The sequence below is a fragment of the Cherax quadricarinatus genome, unplaced genomic scaffold (genome assembly GCF_038502225.1).
Source record: "Cherax quadricarinatus isolate ZL_2023a unplaced genomic scaffold, ASM3850222v1 Contig979, whole genome shotgun sequence".
NCBI lineage: Eukaryota > Metazoa > Arthropoda > Malacostraca > Decapoda > Parastacidae > Cherax > Cherax quadricarinatus.
In genome coordinates this window covers 52,354-71,703 of record NW_027196005.1, presented here as the reverse complement: position 1 = coordinate 71,703, position 19,350 = coordinate 52,354, and the positions used below count along the sequence as shown (strand labels likewise).

Sequence of the window (19,350 nt, the reverse complement as noted above, 5' to 3'; positions counted from 1 at the left end):
CTGACTGCTTGTTGACTTATAATGTGATCCACGATCTCTACCTCTTTGAGGTTGTTGAACTGTAGTCTTACGCTTCAGTAACACCAATTGACTTTTTTGGATTATCCGAAGTCATTTCCACTAGTATGATAATTTTACTAATGAGTATTTTGCCTAAATTAACTTATTAAATTTGCATTCAGTTTTCACGTGTCCTAGTTCTGCTTCTGCTCGTTATGGTCAGTCTATGTTTACTAAGTTTTTTAGGTACAGGTTCATAGGAGTATAATTATCACATGTAGTAACATGTGTAAATTAGCTAGGATAATTAAAAAAAAAAGTCAAAGTGACATATTCCAGTACCTGGAGTCCAAATGGAGGGTATTCCATATTCCGGAGACCAGCGCCCCCGCGGACCGGTTCATGATTAGGCTTCCGATGGATCAGAGCCTGATCAACGAGGTTGTTACTACTGGCCGCACTTACTCCAACTTACGAACCACAGCCCGGCAGATCCTGCATTGACTTTAGGCATCTGTCCATCTCCCTCTTGAAGACAATCAGGGATCTATTCGTCAGTCCACTTATTGCTGGCAGAAGGCTGTTGAAGAGTCTTGGGCCCCGGACACTTATTATGTTTTCTCTTAATGCACTAATTGCGCCCCTACCATTTACTATGGATATGTTGCATCGCCTGCCAAGCCGTTTGATTTCGTAGGGAGTGATTTCTGTGTGCAGATAATGGATTCATTCCATGTAGAACCTTGCAGGTGAAGATTATAATGTATCTCACTCGCCTGAGCTCCAGTGACATGTGTCAACATATTTAAAATTTATTCTGGCGTAGTGTGGCAATTCATTGGTAACCAGATATAAATATGTACATTACCACTGTTTCATTTTTTAGCTACCAAAATTTGCGGACCATTATGTGACTCTGTAATCTTTAAATTTTCACCCACACCAATGGTATGTTGTGACTACTACCAAACCCCTTGCCATTGGGTGACTACCACACACATCATGGGTATGTGGTGACCACCACCCACACCATGGGTATGTTGTGACTACTACCCAAACCCCTTGCCATTTTGTAACTACCACCCACATCATGGGTATGTGGTGACCACCACACACACCATGGGTATGTTGTGAGAACTACCTGCACCATGGGTATGCTGCGACCACCAACGACATCATGGGTTTGTTTTGACCTCCACCTACACCATGGATTTGTTGTGACCACCACCTACACCATGGATATGTTGTTACCACCATCCACACCATGGATATGTTCTGACCCCCAACCACACAATTGATTTGTTGTGACCACCATCCACACAATGCATATGTTGTGACCACCCACACTATGGATATATTGTTACCACCCACATCATGGGTATGTTGTGGCCACCACCCACACCATGGGTATGTTGTGACCACCCACACTCTGGACATGTTATCACCACCACCCACACCATGGGTTTATTGTGACCCCCTTCCACACCATGGGTATGTTATGACCAGCTCCCACACCATGGGTATGTTGAGACGACACTTACCATGAATATGTTGTTACCATTACCCACACCATGGCTATGTTGTGATCACCACCCACACCATGGGTTCATTGTCACCACCACCCACACCATGGGTATGTGTGACCACCACCCACACCATGGATATGTTGTGACCACTACCCACACCATGGGTATGTTGTTACCATTTCCAATACCGTGGATATGTTGTGACCACCACCCACACCATGGATATGTTGTTACCATCTCCAATACCGTGGATATGTTGTGACCACCACCCATACTATGGATATGTTGTTACCACCACCCATTCTTTGGAAATGTTCTGACCACCGCCCACAAGATGGGTATGTTGTGACCACCACCCACACCATAGATATGTTGTTACCACCACCCAAACCATGGGTATGCGTTGACCACCCACACGATGGGTATGTGTTTACCACCCACACCATGGGTATGCTGTGACCACCAACCACACCATGGGTATGTGTTGACCAATCACATCATGCGTATGTTGTGACCACAAACCACACCATGGAAATGTTACCACAACCCACACCATGTGTATGTTGTGACCACCACCTACCCCATGGATATATTGTGACCACCCACATCATAGGTATGTTGTGACCACCACCCACACCATGGGTATGGTGTGACCACCACCCACACCATGGGTATGTTTTGACCACCACCCGCACCATGGGTATGTTGTGACCACCAACCACACCATGGATATGATGTTACCGCCATCCACATCATGGGTATGTTGTGACCACCACCCACACTATGGATATGTTCTGACCACCAACCACTCCAAGGGTTTGTTGTGACCACCAACCACACCATGGATATGATGTTACCACCTCCCAGACCATGGATATGTTCTGACCACCACCCACACCAAGGGTTTAATGTGACCACCAACCACTGAATGGAAATGTTATCACAACCCACACCATGGGTATGTTGTGACCACCACCCACACCATTGATATATTGTGGCCACCCACAGCATGGGTAAGCTGTGACCACGACACACACAATAGGTATGTTGTTACCACCACCCTTACTATGGGCATGTTGTGACCGCCCACACCATGGATATGTTGTGACCACCACCCACACCATGGAAATGTTACCACAACCCACACCATGTTTATATTGTGAGCACTACCCACACCATGGGTATGTTGCGACCACCAAGGACACTTTGGGTTTGTTGTGACCACCACCCACACCATGGATATGTTGTTACCACCACCCACACCAAGGTTATGTTGTGACCACCACCCACACCATGGCTATGTTGTTATCACTACCCACACCATGGATATGTAGTAACCACCACCCACACCATGGGAATGTTGTGACCACCACCCACACCATAAGTATGTTTTGACCACAACCCATACCATGGATATGTTGTTACCACCACCCATACTATGGGCATGTTCTGATCACCACCCACACCATGGGAATGTTGTGACCACGACCCACACCATGGTTATGTTTTGATCAACACCCACACCATGGATATATTGTGACCACAACCCACACCATGGAAATGTTACCACAACCCACACCATGGGTATGGTGTGAGCACTACCCACACCATGGGTATGTTGTTACCGCCAACCACACCATGGAAATGTTACCACAACCAACACCATGGGTATGTTCTGACCACCACCTACACCATGGATATATTGTGACAACCCACATCATGGGTATGTTGTGACCACCACCCACATCATGGGTATGTTGTGACCACCCACACCATGGGTATGTTGTGACCACCCACACTATGGATATGTTGTGACCTCCACCCACACCATGGGTATGTTGTGACCACCACCCGCACCATGGGTATGTTGTGACCACAACCCACATCATGGGTACAGGGTGCATAATGAAGATATTAAACTAAACAGTTGGTGTCTCTGCCACCGTTATCATTTACTCTGAGACTCTTCTGGAGATATTCTTCAATGTACACATGAATATTTCCACCTGTTCCAAAATCATCCTTACCTGCCAAAGAAAAAAATCAGCTTATTAAACTGGAATCGTGCGACCTTCAGAGTCCCATACTTAAACATTCCAATTTTGGTATTTTCCAATGCCCTCTGGGAAAATGACCTCCAGCTAATGATTATTTTCCTTCATTCTTTCATTTGCTGTTCAACAGCTTCCTTGGAATAAGTTATTCTATCATCAATAGTGTCGCAATTGAAGCATTTCAATAAATGCAGATCTCTTGAATTTTCACTTAATCTTTGAGAAATATTTCCTTCTTGTGGTCCATCAATACCAACTTGAGTGTGTGATACTTAACCTGATTCAAGCACATATTTGGGTGTTTGTTATTTAACCTTTTGAAAGCCTTTATTTGAGTATGTGGTATTTAACATCGTTGAAGCCTTTCCTTGGGTGAGCCGTTATTTAAGTTGTTTCAATATGGCAGTACCTGGCTCCTTTAACACCACCATCAACGAGCTATTCGCCTTGAACAGCATGCCATTGTTTGAATTTCCAGCCTCTCCACCATCTGCCGATATTCTTAAATTTACGAAAGACTTAACCTCCTCCTCTGCTTCTCCAATAACTCCTCCGTCTCTACCAACTAGTGACGTCACTCCAACGACAACCAATGAGAAGCCTCCACCTCCATCACTTCCCACTGACACCAACCAATCAGAGACCTTTCCACCAGGAACAGCTTCCTATTCGTCCACTGCAGCCAACATTGAATCTACACCACCTTTATCACCGCATGCCAAGAGTTACACATATGCCAACAACACCATCTTATGAATCTCGACTTGATACAATTTAAGCTGATGAAGTTGATTCTTTTTGTCCATGGAATGGAATCACTTTCTACACCACAGCTCTCTATGCTCAAAATATGCTGTTATCTAAACTACACAGTCACCTTACCAAAAAGAGAGTCAAGTTTACCATCGATCCCTCTTTCAAAGGAGCTGGTATCATTACACTTTCATCTGTACTATAGCATATTCAAGATAATTCTAAGATTTCTGGCAATCAACACCTGTTAACACGTCTCATGATCATCCCGATCCATCGATTCAAACGCATCGCGAAAGGAGCTGAAATCAACAAGAATGAAGTTATGGCAAAACAACGACATAATTCCATGAACTGACCAATCAAAGATGAGCTCCTCCCTTGTCGCCTTCAGACACCTATCACCAGCAAGTCTCAATTTCTTCCATCAAGCGAGATGCAGTCAGCACCTGCAGAGTTCCAGTGCCTTCTACATCTTCTTCGTCAGTGTTTCTCCCGGCTTAGCAGTTGGGTCTAGTACTGACTCTTCTCTCTTCGACTAAAGACATTCCTCACACCGTCTATTCTTCGACGTATACCCACTTTCCCATCGCCCCTTGCGGTTCTTACCTGTGAGTCCTCATTCATTCATTCATTCAAGTTGTTTCAAGTCTTTATTTGGGAGTGTAGTATTTAATCTGTTTAAAATTTATATGGGTAAATAAAGCTTGTTTTGGAGCCACATTAGCAGAATTATTATCTTAAGTGTTGTATGTGTCACCAAAGGATTCGTCAGTATCACTTTTCTCAAGTAAAGTGGTGAAGTAAAGGAACTTTTTTAGCTGGGTAGGTTGGTTGTTTGGGAAGTTCTGTTGCAAAATTAAAATTCTACTTATTATAAATTAGTATATCTTCAGTAAACCATTTTCAATTGATGATCGGCGTCCTGAGTCCTTAATATTTTTGTAAATTATGGAGATGCGGGGTATCGATCCCCGTACCTCTCGCATGCTAAGCGAGCGCTCTACCATCTGAGCTACATCCCCGTGACTGTAAGTGCCGGGGATCGAACCCGGGACCTTTCGCATGCACAGGAAACTCTTTAACTCTGAACTACTCTCCCTTAGCAATAACAGTGTGCGATTATCTACTTGAAGTTATTTTTTTGAGCTTTCACATTTTGTGCTTTAATTATGGGATTCGCATCAACTTCTTGTGTGCTGACTGTTGTGTTAATTTATAATGTGATGCACGATCTCTACCTCTGTGAGGTTGTAGAACTGTAGTCTTACGCTTCCAGGACACCAATGGAAATAAGACACTTTGACAATTTTTGGGTTATCCTACCTAATTTACACTATTTATAATAACTGCACTTATGTGTACATAAGCCTAAATAAACTGATTTTGCGTTCAATTGTCACGTGTCCTGGATCTGGTTTCCTCTTGCTGGTCAGTCTATGTTTACTAAGTTATTTAGGTGGTACATATAAGAATAACTATCATTCATAGCAACATATGTGTAAATTAGCTAGGATAATCCAAAGAAAGTCAGACTTATTTCCTCTGATGTCCCTTTGTTTAGTCTTCTGAATCTCCTGCATGTGTCAAAATATCAAATATTTCCTGCGGCGTAGTGTGGCACATCACTGGTAACCAGATATTAATATGTGCATTACTATAGTAAGTTTTCTCGCTGTCAAACTTTGCGTTCTATTATGCGCCTCTGTATGCTTTAAATTTCCTCCCACACCAACGGTATGATGTGAATACCACCCACACTATGGGTATGGTGTGACTACCACCCAAATCATGGGTTTGGTGTGACTACCACCCGCGCCAAGGGTATGTTGTGACCTGCACCCACACCATGGGTATGGTGTGACTGCCACCCACACGATGGGTATGGTGTGACTACCACTCACACTATGTGTATGGTGTGACCTCCACTCACACCATGGGTATGGTGTGACTACCATCCTATCCATTATTATGGTGTAACTAGCACCCACACAACGGGTATGTTGTTACCACCATCCACACCATAAATATGTTGTGAACACCACACACACCATGGGTATATTGTGAATACTACCCACACTATGGATATGCTGTGACCAGAACCCACACCATGGGTGTGTTGTGACCAGCACCCACACAATGCGTATAGGGTGTATAATGAAGGTATTAAACTAAACTCTTGGTGTCTCTGCCACCTTTATCATTTACTCTGAGACTCTTTGGACGTATTCTTCAATGTACAGATCAGTATTTCCACCTATTCCACAAAGAAAAATAATCAGCTTAATAAACTGGAATCGTGCGAGTATCGGAGTCCCATACTTGAACATGCGTGTTATTGTACCTTCTAATAACCTGTGTAAAAGGGACCGCTAATTCATGATTATTTCCCTTCATTCCTTCATTAGCCGTTCAACAGCTTCCTTGGAATAAGTTATCTGCTCAGCGATAGTGTCCCAATTCAAGCAATGGAATAAATGAAAATCTCATGAGTTTTCACTTAATCTTTGAAAAACAATATTTTCTTACAGTGGTTCGTCAATACCAATTTCAGTTTGAGATACTTAACCTGTTTCAAGCATTTATTTGGGTAAATAAAGACTTGTTCTGCAGTCACAGAAGCAAAGTTATTAAGTGTTGTGTGTGTCAAGTAAGGATTCGCCAGGATCACTTTCCTCAAGTAAAGCGGCTAGTTAAAGGGAATTTTTAGCTAGATAACCTTCCTGGAGGAGTCTACATGGGGGTGTTCCGGGGGTCAACGCCCCTGCGGCCCAGTCCTTGATCTTTCCTAGGTTGGTTGTTTGGTGCAAAATTAAAATTTTACATAATATAAAATTAACATAGGTTCAGTATGCCATTTTCAATTGATGCTCGGCCTACTGAGTGTTTAATGTTTTTTTTATAAAATCTGGAGATGCAGGGTATCGATCCCCGTACCTCTCGCATGCTAAGCTAGCGCTCTACCATCTGAGCTACATCCCCATGATTGGAGGTGCCGGGGATCAAACCCGGGACCTTTCACATGCTAAGCGAACGCTCTACCACTGAGCTACACCCCCTTAGCAATAACAGTGTGCGATTATCTACTTGAAGTTATTTTGCTGAGCTTTCGCGTTTTGTGCCTTAATTCTGGGATTCGCATCAACTTCTTGTGTGCTGACTGCTTGTTGACTTATAATGTGATCCACGGTTGTCTACCTCTCTCAGGTTGTTGAACTGTAGTCTTACGCTTCACTAACACCAATTGACTTTTTCGGATTATCCGAAGTCATTTCCACTAGTACGATAATTTTACTCATGAGTATTTATACCGAAATTAACTTACTAACTTTGCATTCAGTTTTCACGTGTCCTAGTTCTGCTTCTGCTCGTGGTGGTCAGTCTATGTTTACTAAGTTTTATAGATACAGGTTCATTAGAGTATAATTTTCACATGTAGTAACATGTGATAATTATCTCGACATGATACAATTCAAGCTGATGAAGTTGATTCTTTTTGTCCATGGAATGGAATCACTTTCTACAGCACAGCTCACTATGCTCAAGATATGCTGTTATCTGAACTACACAGTCACCTTACCAAAAAGACAGTCAAGTTTACCATCGATCACTCAAAGCAGCTCGTATCAATACACTTGCATCTATATTAAAGCATATTCAAGGTAACTCTGAGATTCCCTGCAATCAACCCCTGTTAACACGTTTCATTATCATCCCGACCCAACGATTCAAACGCATTGTGAAAGGAGCTGTAATCAACAAGAATGAAGTTATGGCAAAACAACGACATAATTCGAAGTGAACCCCAACTCCATGAACTGACTAATCAATGATGAGCTCCTCCCTTGCCGCCTTCAGACACCTATCGCCAGCAAGTCTCAATTTCTTCCATCAAGAGAGATGCAGTCAGCACCTGCAGAGTTCGTGTGCCTTCTACTTCGTCTTCGTCAGTGTTTCTCCCGGCTTAGCAGTTGTGTTTAGTCCTGACTCTTCTCTCTTCGACTCAAGACATCCCTCTCACCATCTATTCTTCGAAGTATGCCCACTTCCCCCTCGCCACTTGCAGTCATTACCTGTGAGTCCATATTCATTCATTCAAGTTGTTTCAAGTCTTTACTTGGAAGTGTGGTATTTAACCTGTTTTAAATATATATGGGTAAATAAAGCTTGTTTTGGAGTCACATTAGCAGAATTATTATCTTAAGTGTTGTATGTGTCACCTGAGGATTCGTCAGTATCACTTTTCTCAAGTAAAGTGGTGAACTAAAGGAACTTTTTTAGCTGGGTAGGTTGGTTGTTTGGGAAGTTCTGTTGCAAAATTAAAATTCTACTTATTATAAATTAGCATATCTTAAGTAAACCATTTTCAATTGATAGGCGTCCTGAGTCCTTAATATTTTTGTAAATTATGGAGATGCGGGGTATCGATCCCCGTACCTCTCGCATGCTAAGCGAGCGCTCTACCATCTGAGCTACATCCCCGTGACTGGAAGTGCCGGGGATCGAACGCGCGACCTTTCGCATGCACAGCGAACGCTTTACCTCTGAACTACACTCCCTTAGCAATAACAGTGCTCTCTAAAGGGTTAATTCTGGGATCCGCATCAGTTTATTGTGTGCTGACTGTTGTGTTGATTTATAATGTGATCCACGATGTCTACCTCTGTGAGGTTGTGGATCTCTAGTCTTACGTTTTCAGGACACCAATGGAAATAAGACACCTTGACTTTTTTGGGTTATCCTACGTAATTTACACTATTTATAATAACTGTATTTATGTGTACATGAGCCTAAATAAACTGATTTTGCATTCAATTGTCACGTGTCCTGGATCTGGTTTCCTCTTGCTGGTCAGTCTATGTTGTTTAGGTGGTACATATAAAAATAATTATCATTCTTAGCAACATATGTGTAAATTAGCTAGGATAACCCAAAGAAAGTCAAAGTGACTTATTTCCACTGATGTCCCTTTGTTTATTCTTCTGAGTCTCCTGCATGTGTCAACATATTAAATATTTCCTGTGGCGTAGTGTGGCACTTCACTGGTAACCAGATATTAATATGTTCATTACTATTGTAAGTTTTCTCGCTCTCAAAACTTTGCGTTCCATTATGTGCCTCTGTAATCTTTAAATTTCCACCCACACCATGGGTATGTTGTGACTACCACCCACACTATGGGTATGTTTTGAGCACCACCCACGCGATGGGTATGTTGTGACCACCACCAACACCTTGGGTATGGTGTGACTATCACTCACGCATAGGGTATGTTGTGACCACCACTAACACCTTGCGTATGGTGTGACTACCACCCACACAATGGGTATGTTGTGACAACCACCCACACCATGGGAATGTTGTGACCACCACCCACACCATGGGTATGGTGTGACTACCACTCACACCATGTGTATGATGTGACTACCACCCACACCATGGGTATGCTGCGACTACCACCCACATTGTGGGTATAGTGGGACTTCCACTCACACCATGGGTATGGTGTGACTACCACCCTAACCAATAGTATGGTGTGACTGCCACCCACACCATGGGTGTGTTGTTACCACCACCCACACCATAAGTATGTTGTGACCACCACCCACACCATGGGTATGTTGTGATCAGCACCCACACCATGGGTATGTTGTGATCAGCACCCACACCATGGGTATATGGTGCATAATGTAGGTATTAAACTATACTTGGTGTCTCTGCCACCTTTATCATTTACTCTGAGACTCTTTGGACGTATTCTTCAATGTACAGATCAGTATTTCCACCTATTCCACAAAGAAAAAAAATCAGCTTAATGAACTGGAATCGTGCGAGCATCGGAGTCCCATACTTGAACATGCAGGTTATCGTACCTTCTAATAACCTGTGTAAAAATGACTGCTAATTCATGATTATTTCCTTTCATTCTATCATTAGCCTTTCAACAGCTTCCTTGGAATAAGTTATCTAATCAGCAATAGTGTCCCAATTCAAGCATAGCAATAAATGCAGATCTCATGAATTTTTACTTAATCTTTGAGAAACAATATTTTCTTCCAGTGGTTCATCAATACCAACTTGAGTTTGAGATACTTAACCTGTTTCAAGCATTTATTTGGGTAAATAAAAATTTGTTCTGCAATCACAGAAGCAGAGTTATTATCTTAAGTGCTGTGTGGGTGAAGTAAGGATTCGCCAGCAACACTATCATCTAGTAAAGCGGCTAATTAAAGGGAATTTTTAGCTAGATGAACTACCTGGAGGAGTCTACCTGAGCGTGTTCCGGGGGTCAACGCCCCCGCGGCCCAGTCCTTGATCTTTCCTACGTTGGTTGTTTGGTGCAAAATTAAAATTTTACTTAATATAAAATTAACATAGGTTCAGTATGCCATTTTCAATTGATGCTCGGCCTCCTGAGTGTTTAATGTTTTTTATAAAATCTGGAGATGCGGGGTATCGATCCCCGTACGTCTCGCATGCTAAGAGAGCGCTGTAGTATCTAAGCTACATCCCCGTGACTGGAAGTGCTGGGGATCGAACCCGGGACCTTTCACATGCAAAGCCAACGCTCTACCACTGAGCTACACTCCCTTAGCAATAACAGTGTGCGATTATCTGCAGTTTACCTGGAGAGAGTTCCGGGGGTCAACGCCCCCGCGGCCCGGTCTGTAACCAGGCCTCCTGGTGGATCAGAGCCTGATCAACCAGGCTGTTGCTGCTGGCTGCTTTAGTACTGAGATTCGCATCAACTTCTTGTGTGCTGACTGCTTGTTGACTTATAATGTGATCCACGATCTCTACCTCTGTGAGGTTGTTGAACTATAGTCTTACGCTTCAGTAACAACAATTGACTTTTTGGGATTTTCCGGAGTAATTGGCACTAGTATGATAATTTTGCTCATGAGTATTTGTGCCTAAATTCTCTTATTCACTTTGCATTCAGTTTTCACGTGTCCTAGTTCTGCTTCTGCTCGTGGTGGTCAGTCTATGTTTACTAAGTTTTTTAGGTACAGGTTCATAGGAGTATAATTATCACATGTAGTAACATATGTGTAAATTAGCTAGGATAATTGAAAAAAAGTCAAAGTGACTTATTCCACTACCTGGAGTCTACCTGGAGGGTATTCCGTATTCCGGGGACCAACGCCCCCGCGGACCGGTTGATGACCAGGCCTCCTGTGGATCAGGGCCTTTTCAACGACGTTGTTACTGCTGGCCGCACTCACTCCAACTTACGAACCACAGCCTGGCTGATCCGGCAGTGACTTTAGGTATATATCTATCTCCCTCTTGAAGACATTCAGGGATCTATTCCTAAGTCCCTTTATTGCTGGTAGGAGGCTGTTGAACAGTTTTGGGCCCCGGACACTTACTATGTTTTCTCTTAGTGTACTAATGGCGCCCCTACTTTGCACTGGGGATATGTTGCAACGCCTGCAAAGTCGTTTGCTTTCGTAGGGAGTGATTTCTGTGTGCAAATAAAGGGATCATTCAATCCAGAACATTGCAGGTGAAGATTATGATGTATCTCATTCGCCTGAGCTCCACAGAGTACATGTGTGTCAACATATTTGAAATTTATTCTGGCGTAGTGTGGCACTTCAGTGGTAACCAGATATAAATATGTACATTACCAGTTTCATTTTTTAGGTTACCAAAATTTGCGGCCCATTATGTGTTTCTGTAATCTTTAAATTTTCACCCACACCAAGGGTATGTTGTGACTACCACCCACACCATGGGTATGCTGTGACCAACACCCACACCATGGGTATGTTGTGATTATCCACACTATGGTTATGTTGTGACCACCCACACCGTGGGTGAGTTGTGACCACCACCCACACCATGGGTATGGTGTGAGCACAACCCACCCCATCGATATGTGCTGACTACCACCCACACAATGGGTATAATGTGACCACCACCCACAGCGTGGGTATGTTATGACCCCAATCGACATTATGGGTATGCTGTGACCACCAACCACACCATATGTATGTTGTGACTACCCACACAATGGGTATGGGGTGGCTACAACCCAGACAATGGGTATGTTGTGACCACCTGCCACACCATGGGTATGTTGCGAGGACCACCCTCACCATGGGTATGTTGTCACAACCACCCACACCATGGGTACGTCGTGACCACCCACAACATGGGCATAAGCTGCATGATGAAGATATTAAACTAAACTGTTGGTGTGTCTACCACCGTTATCATTTACTCTGAGTCTCTTCTGGAGGTATTCTACAGTGTACAGATTAATATTTCCACCTGTTCCGCAATTATCCTCACCTGCCAAAGAAAAAATCAGTTTATTAAAGTGGAATGGTTCGTGCATCGGAGTCCCATACTTGAACTTTCCAGTTTTGGTATTTTCCAATACCTTCTGGAAATACGACCTCAGCTAATGATTATTTCCGTTCATTCTTTCACTTGCCGTTCAACAGCTTCCTTGGAATAAATTATCCGATCAGCAATAGTGTCCCAGTTCAATCATTGCAATAAATGGAGTTCTCATGAATTTTCACTTAAGGTTTGAGAAACAATATTTTCTTCCTGTGATCCATCGTTACCAACTTGAGTTTGAGATACTTAACCTGTTTCAAGCATTTATTTGGGTAAATAAAGACTTGTTCTGCAGTCACAGAAGCAGAGTTATTAAGTGTTGTGTGTGTCACCTAAGGATTCGCCAGCATCACTTTCCTCAGGTAAAGCGGCTAACTGAAGGTAATTGTTAGCTAGATAACCTACCTGGAGGAGTCTACCTGGTGGTGTTCCGGTGGTCAACGCCCCCGCGGACCGGTCCTTGACCTTTCTTAGGTTGGTTGTTGGATGCAAAATTAAAATTTTACATAATATAAAATTAGCACAGCTTCAGTAAACCATTTTCAATTGATGGTCAGCCTCCTGAGTACTTAATCTTTTTATAAAATCTGGAGATGTAGGGAATCGATCCCCGTACCTCTCGCATGCTAAGCGAGCGCTCTACCATCTGAGCTACATCCCAGTGACTGGAGGTGCCGGGGATCGAACCCGGGACCTTTCACATGCAAAGCGAACGCTCTACCACTGAACTACACTCCCTTAGCAATAACAGTGTGCGATTATCTACTTGAAGTTATTTTGCTGAGCTTTCACGTTTTGTGCCTTAATTCTGGGATTCGCATCAACTTCTTGTGTGCTGACTGCTTGTTGACTTATAATGGGATCCACGATCTCTACCTTTGTGAGGTTGTAGAACAACAATTGTAACAACAATTGACTTTTTTGGATTTTCCGAAGTAATTTCCACTCGTATGATAATTTTACTCATGTGTACCTGTGCCTAAATTAACTTACTAACTTTGCATTCTTCAGTTTTCACGTGTCCTATTTCTGGTTCTGCTCGTGGTGGTCAGTCTGTGTTTACTAATTTTTTTAGCTACAGGTGCATATAAATATAATTATCACACGAAGTAACATAAATGTATGTTTAAATTAGATAGGATAATTATAAAAAAAGTCTAACGAAGTGGCCTATTCCACTACCTGGAGTCTACCTGGAGGGTATTCCGTATTCCGGGGACCAACGCCCCCTCGGCCCAGTTCATGACCAGGCCTCCTGTGGATCAGGGCCTTATCAACGAGGTTGTTACTGCTGGCCGCACTTACTCCAACGTACGAGCCACAGTCCGGCTGATCCTGCAGTGACTTTAGATATCTGTCCATCTCCCTCTTGAAGACAATCAGGGATCTATTGGTAATTTCCCTTATGGCTGGTGGGAGGCTCTTGAACAGTCTTGTGTCCCGGACACTTATTGTGTTTTATTTTAGTGTAGTAATGGCGCCCCTACTTTTCATTGGGAGTATGTTGCATCGGCTGCCAAGTCGTTTGCTTTTGTAAGGAGTGATTTCTGTGTGCAGATAAAAGGATCAGTCCCTGTGGAATCTTCCAGGTGAAGATTATGATGTATCTTTCTCGCCTGCGCTCCACTGAGTACATGTGTCAATATATTTAAAATTTCCTCTGCTGTAGTGTGGGACTTCAGTGGTAACCAGATATAAATATGTACATTACCACTGTTACATTTTTTAGCTACCAAACTTTGCTGCCCATTATGTGACTGTAATTTCCACCCACACCAAGGGTATGTTGTGACTACTACCCACACCATGGGCATTGGGTGACTGCCTCCCACATCATGGGTATATGGCGACTACCACCCACACAATTGGTATTGGATGGCTACCACCCACACCATAAGTATGTGGTGACTACCTCCCTCACCATAGGTTTCTGGATGACTAGCACCCACACCTTGGGTATGTGGTGACAACCACCCATATTATGGGTATGTTGTGAGCACTATCCACACCATGGGTATGTTGCGACCACCAACCACACCATGGTTTTGCTATGACCACCACCCACATCTGGAGACCTGGAGTTTACCTGGAGAGAGTTCCGGGGGTCAACGCCCCCGCGGCCCGGTCTTTGACCAGGCCTCATGGTGGATCAGAGCCTGATCAACCCGGCTGTTACTGCTGGGTGCACTCATTCCAACGTACGAGCCACAGCCCGGCTGGTCAGGTACCGACTGTGAGGGAAAAGTTCAGTAGATAGGAGTAGCGAGGGAGTATATAGTAACAATAGTTTCATTGCCGGCTACTTGTTAAGGTAGGGTAAGTCAAGCTCCCGCTATTCCCGCCTTTTTTCCCCCACCCCGAAAGTGATAGTTTAACTGGCGGCTGCTTGTTAAGGTAGGGTCAGTCTAGCTCCCTCTATCCCTTTTCCTCCTTCTTTCCCCCCCCCCCCGAAAGGTGACGTGTGGGGCTCCGGTCCAAACAGTAATCACTATACTCACAGCTCCCAACACTACTGTAAGTACATGCCTGCCTTGTATTCTAGTGGATTTATTGGTTGAAAGCTTCACTTTTGACCAATAATAAACTTAGTCCTTTCAGTCTTGCTCTAGGTTGACTGTTGTAATAATCACCACATCTTTTAGGTATTGTACTTATCATGGAGAGTGATTATTTAAGCAGTGGGTAACCTGTCTATCTTTTCAGCTTGGATGACAGAGAGGGTCACCTGTCAATCAACGAGAGAAACTGATGGAGATGGACTAACGTCCTGAGACTTCCCCTTTTTGGATTTAATTACCTGTGCACCTGTATGAAATTGCAGGACGTAACCCCTCATCATTGCAGTGGTAAAGAACCTGCTTTCCTGTCATCGGGATATAATACTCACGGCTATACTGTGAAGAACAAACCGGTGGGTTGTAACCAACACCTGCGACCCCCCCCCCCCCATCATCAGCAACGGCTACGATTTCAACAACAGTGTCACCAACACCAGACACCCCTATATATATTAGCGTTGAATTCAGTTATCATTTATATTTTTCATTTTTCATTTTCTTTAATGTAGGATTAATATTTCATATTTAAGTGTTTTATATTTTATATTTTCTATATAATAAAGTGTTTATGTTTGTCTGTTATTATTTCTTTTTCTATTCATTAATTTTCCTGAGGAGGAGCCAGCCTTGGTAATACTGTCTGAAGTTGTTACAGGGCTGAGTAAGCCTTCACAAGTGGCGACCTTGCCAGGATCAACTCTACTGAATCAAGATTCAACTCCATCTCGAATCTACCATTGGAACTTCAACGCCGCATACCACAGACGGTTACCACCAGCCATGAGTAATCATTCTCTATGGTAGGACTACAGTACAGGTATTTAAAAGATTTGGTGATTGTTATAGTCTCAATTTATTGTAAGTCAAGTCAGGCAGGATATAATAGTTAATTCTGCCACCTTTTTTGTGAGCTTGAAACACTTTGGAGGATTAGACTCTAGGGACCCGAGATTTTCCAGTGACAATTTGTTTCATTGAGCTCTTTATTATATCAAGGGAACTGTCATAGGACACTCTTGATTTGTTGGTGAGAAGATTGGATGGTCAAGTGACCCCATTCTACTTACTGTTTGCTCGGAGCCGGCATAGAACCCTTCGTTTTAATTAATACATATTGTTTAATTGAAGCAGGGATCGAGCCCTCTGGTTTATTTACAGTTTGAGCGGAGCAGGAATTGAACCCTCCGTTTTCTTTAATACCCGTTTCATTTCCCCTGATAGTTTAAGTTATTCTTGCAAGCATGGAGGAATACCAGTTTTGGATGAATGCTGGAAGTAAGTTAGGAATAACAGGGAAAAATTTAGAATCTTTCATTAGTGCTAAGATCCAGGAAAGACTTGAAAGAGAGAGAATTGAGAGAGAAGAAAGACAGTTAGAAAGGGAAAGAGAAGAAGAAAGAGAGAGAGAGAGAGAAGAGAAAAAGAGAAGAGAAAAAGAGAAGAGAGGAGAAGAGAGAACCTTGAAAGAGAGAGAAAAAGGAGAAAGAGAATTGAGAGAGAGACCAAAAAGACAGAGAGTGATAGACTTGATCGTGAGGATAGACTTGATCGTGAGAGAGCTAGAGTACGTGAGGAACAAGAGGAACAGAAGATACGTGAGGAACAGGTTAAATTAAGAGAACTTGAGGAAAGAGCAAAGGATAGAGAAAGGAAAAAGCTAGAGAACGTGAGGAAAAAGCTAGAGAACTTGAGTTAATAGAGAGAGAAAAGGATCGCGAGCTCGAAAAATCTCGCCTTGAATTAGAGAATAAAAAGTTAACTTTTACACAACAACAATTAGAGGAAGGAGTAATGGAACAACGTGCAGCTAGTGCACATATTCCAACACCTAATTTACCTCCCTTCACAGAGGGGGAAGACATAACTTCATACATTATCAAGTTTGAAAATACCGCTACCCTCTGTGAATGGCCTGCTGACACCTGGGCTACCAGGTTAGGAATGTTATTTTCTGGTACAGCTTTGAATATCTATGCAACTTTGTCGCAGGATATCATATGTAATTATAACCTACTGAAGAAGGCAATCCTTAAAGCATATCAAAAAACCACTATTCTTACAGGAAAGATTTCAGGTATGCCACCTTACAGCCTGGCCAGAACTTTCAGCAGTTACAGGTAACACTCTTTCGTTTGTTCGACTTTTGGATAGAGAGTTCAGGAATTGATCACAGTTATGAATCTCTTAGAGACTTCATGGTTGCTGACCAGTTCCTGACAGCTCTTCCCCATCAGATACGAACATTCATCAGAGAACGTAACCTGATTAAAGCTGAGGAAGTTGCTGAGGCTGCTGACCTGTATGCTGAGGCTCACAATTCCTATAAAGACCTAAAGGGATCGAACCCTAAGGGCAAGGGTTCATCAGACCTTAAGAAATCAAAGCCTCTAGTGGAAAGTAAAATGACTTCTTTTATTCCTGTTTGTCATTTGTGTGGTGTTAAGGGACATAAACGTCCAGATTGTCCTTCTAAGAAGGTCCAAAAAGTTGGAAGATGTTTTAAAGACTGTAATGACCAAGCACCCTTCTGTTCAGGAACAGTTAATGGACTTAATGTATCTACCATTTTACGAGACACTGGATGCACATGTATAGTCATTTCTGATAAGCTGTTCCCTAACCTTAAAGAAACTCATTCCTCTGCTATACTTTCAGACTACTTGGGCCGTACGGACACTTTTCCTACCATCCGTTGTTACATTAGGTCTAAATGGTTCACAGGTTGGTCTGAAGCCGTACTAGCTCCCATCACTTCTTGCTCCGTACTAATAGGTAATGTAAAAGGTGCCATTCTTCCTTCTGAGGTTGACCTTTCATCACCAAAGATGGACATAAGTGTTTCAGATCCTCTTCCTGTAGAGTCAGAGAAGCCCCTCGAAAGTTCAGATGAGACAATGTCTCGTGAGATTCATGTGGGATTAAAAACCAGTGATGCTACTCTCGAAAGCGAGGTAGTAGGATCACCGGTTCACTTGTTAGATGAAAGTGAAGATATCACCTCCGATACCATAAATGTCTTGACTAGGGCTCAGACCAAAGCCCAGGCTTCTCCTACTGTCCATCCTTTGATTTTCCCTGACTTTAAGCCTTTAGATATATCGAAGGACTCCTTTGTCAATTTACAACGTAATTGCCCTTCTCTTCAGAATTGCCATAATGCCGCTAAACAAAATCAAGTTATCCAAAGGAAAAACTTTTCATATAAATTTGAATATATAAAAGGTATCTTGTACAAGTCAGTATTCAAATTAAATTCAGATGAGATAGACTATTCCATCTTAGTTGTTCCAAGTCAATGCAGAGAGACTGTTCTTAAAATGGCTCATGACCTGCCAGTGGCCGGACATTTCTCGCATCGTAAAACCTTAAATAAAATTAGGGAAACCTATTTTTGGCCAAAAATGTCCTCAGATGTCACTACCTATTGTAGATCGTGTAAAGTTTGCCAACTGTCATCCTCCCGAGGTACCAGGCGAGTACCTATGGTCAAAATGCCAGTCTTTACGGTACCGTTTGAAAGAGTAGCTATTGACATCGTTGGTCCTTTATCTCCACTTTCATCTGGGGGACATAGATATATATTAACATTAGTTGATTATGCTTCGAGTTTCCCTGAAGCCATACCCTTAAAGACCATAACTACTACAGAGGTGGCTGAAGCCCTTTTGTCCATCTTCTCCAGAGTGGGCATCCCTAGAGAAATTTTGTCTGACCGTGGGACACAATTCACATCTGACTTAATGCAACATCTATACCAACTTCTGGGAGTGAAGCCTCTCTTCACCACACCCTATCATCCCAGCTGTAATGGGAGGATTGAGCGCCAGCATTCGATTCTCAAGTCCATTTTAAGGAAACTTTGCTCCCTTAAACCTAAGGAGTGGCATCGTTACCTACCCTGTGCTTTGTTTGCCATGAGGGAAGTTCCCAGTGACTCTTTGGGGTTTTCACCTTTTGAACTTCTCTATGGTAGACAGGCCAGAGGCCCATTGTCCATCCTTCATGACTTATGGACTAATGAGGAGGTAAATGCTGAGGTTCAGTCTTCTTACCAGTTTCTCCTTGACCTTAGATCCAAACTTGAGGAGACCTCTGACATAGTTT

The 19,350-nt window shown here is 42.9% G+C and overlaps 5 non-coding genes across 5 annotated transcripts; all 5 read right to left on the bottom strand.

Annotated features, from left to right (window-relative positions):
- Positions 1 to 5,285: 5,285 nt before the first annotated feature.
- On the bottom strand, positions 5,286 to 5,358 carry TRNAA-AGC (transfer RNA alanine (anticodon AGC)). Its single transcript has one exon. It is a non-coding gene; the product is annotated as a tRNA-Ala (tRNA).
- A 1,962-nt stretch (positions 5,359 to 7,320) lies between these two features.
- Positions 7,321 to 7,392, bottom strand: TRNAA-AGC (transfer RNA alanine (anticodon UGC)). The gene has a single exon. It is a non-coding gene; the product is annotated as a tRNA-Ala (tRNA).
- A 1,350-nt stretch (positions 7,393 to 8,742) lies between these two features.
- TRNAA-AGC (transfer RNA alanine (anticodon AGC)) lies at positions 8,743 to 8,815 on the bottom strand. The gene has a single exon. It is a non-coding gene; the product is annotated as a tRNA-Ala (tRNA).
- Positions 8,816 to 10,852: 2,037 nt separating this feature from the next.
- On the bottom strand, positions 10,853 to 10,924 carry TRNAA-UGC (transfer RNA alanine (anticodon UGC)). Its single transcript has one exon. It is a non-coding gene; the product is annotated as a tRNA-Ala (tRNA).
- Positions 10,925 to 13,354: 2,430 nt separating this feature from the next.
- TRNAA-UGC (transfer RNA alanine (anticodon UGC)) lies at positions 13,355 to 13,426 on the bottom strand. The gene has a single exon. It is a non-coding gene; the product is annotated as a tRNA-Ala (tRNA).
- Between the last annotated feature and the right edge of the window lie 5,924 nt (positions 13,427 to 19,350).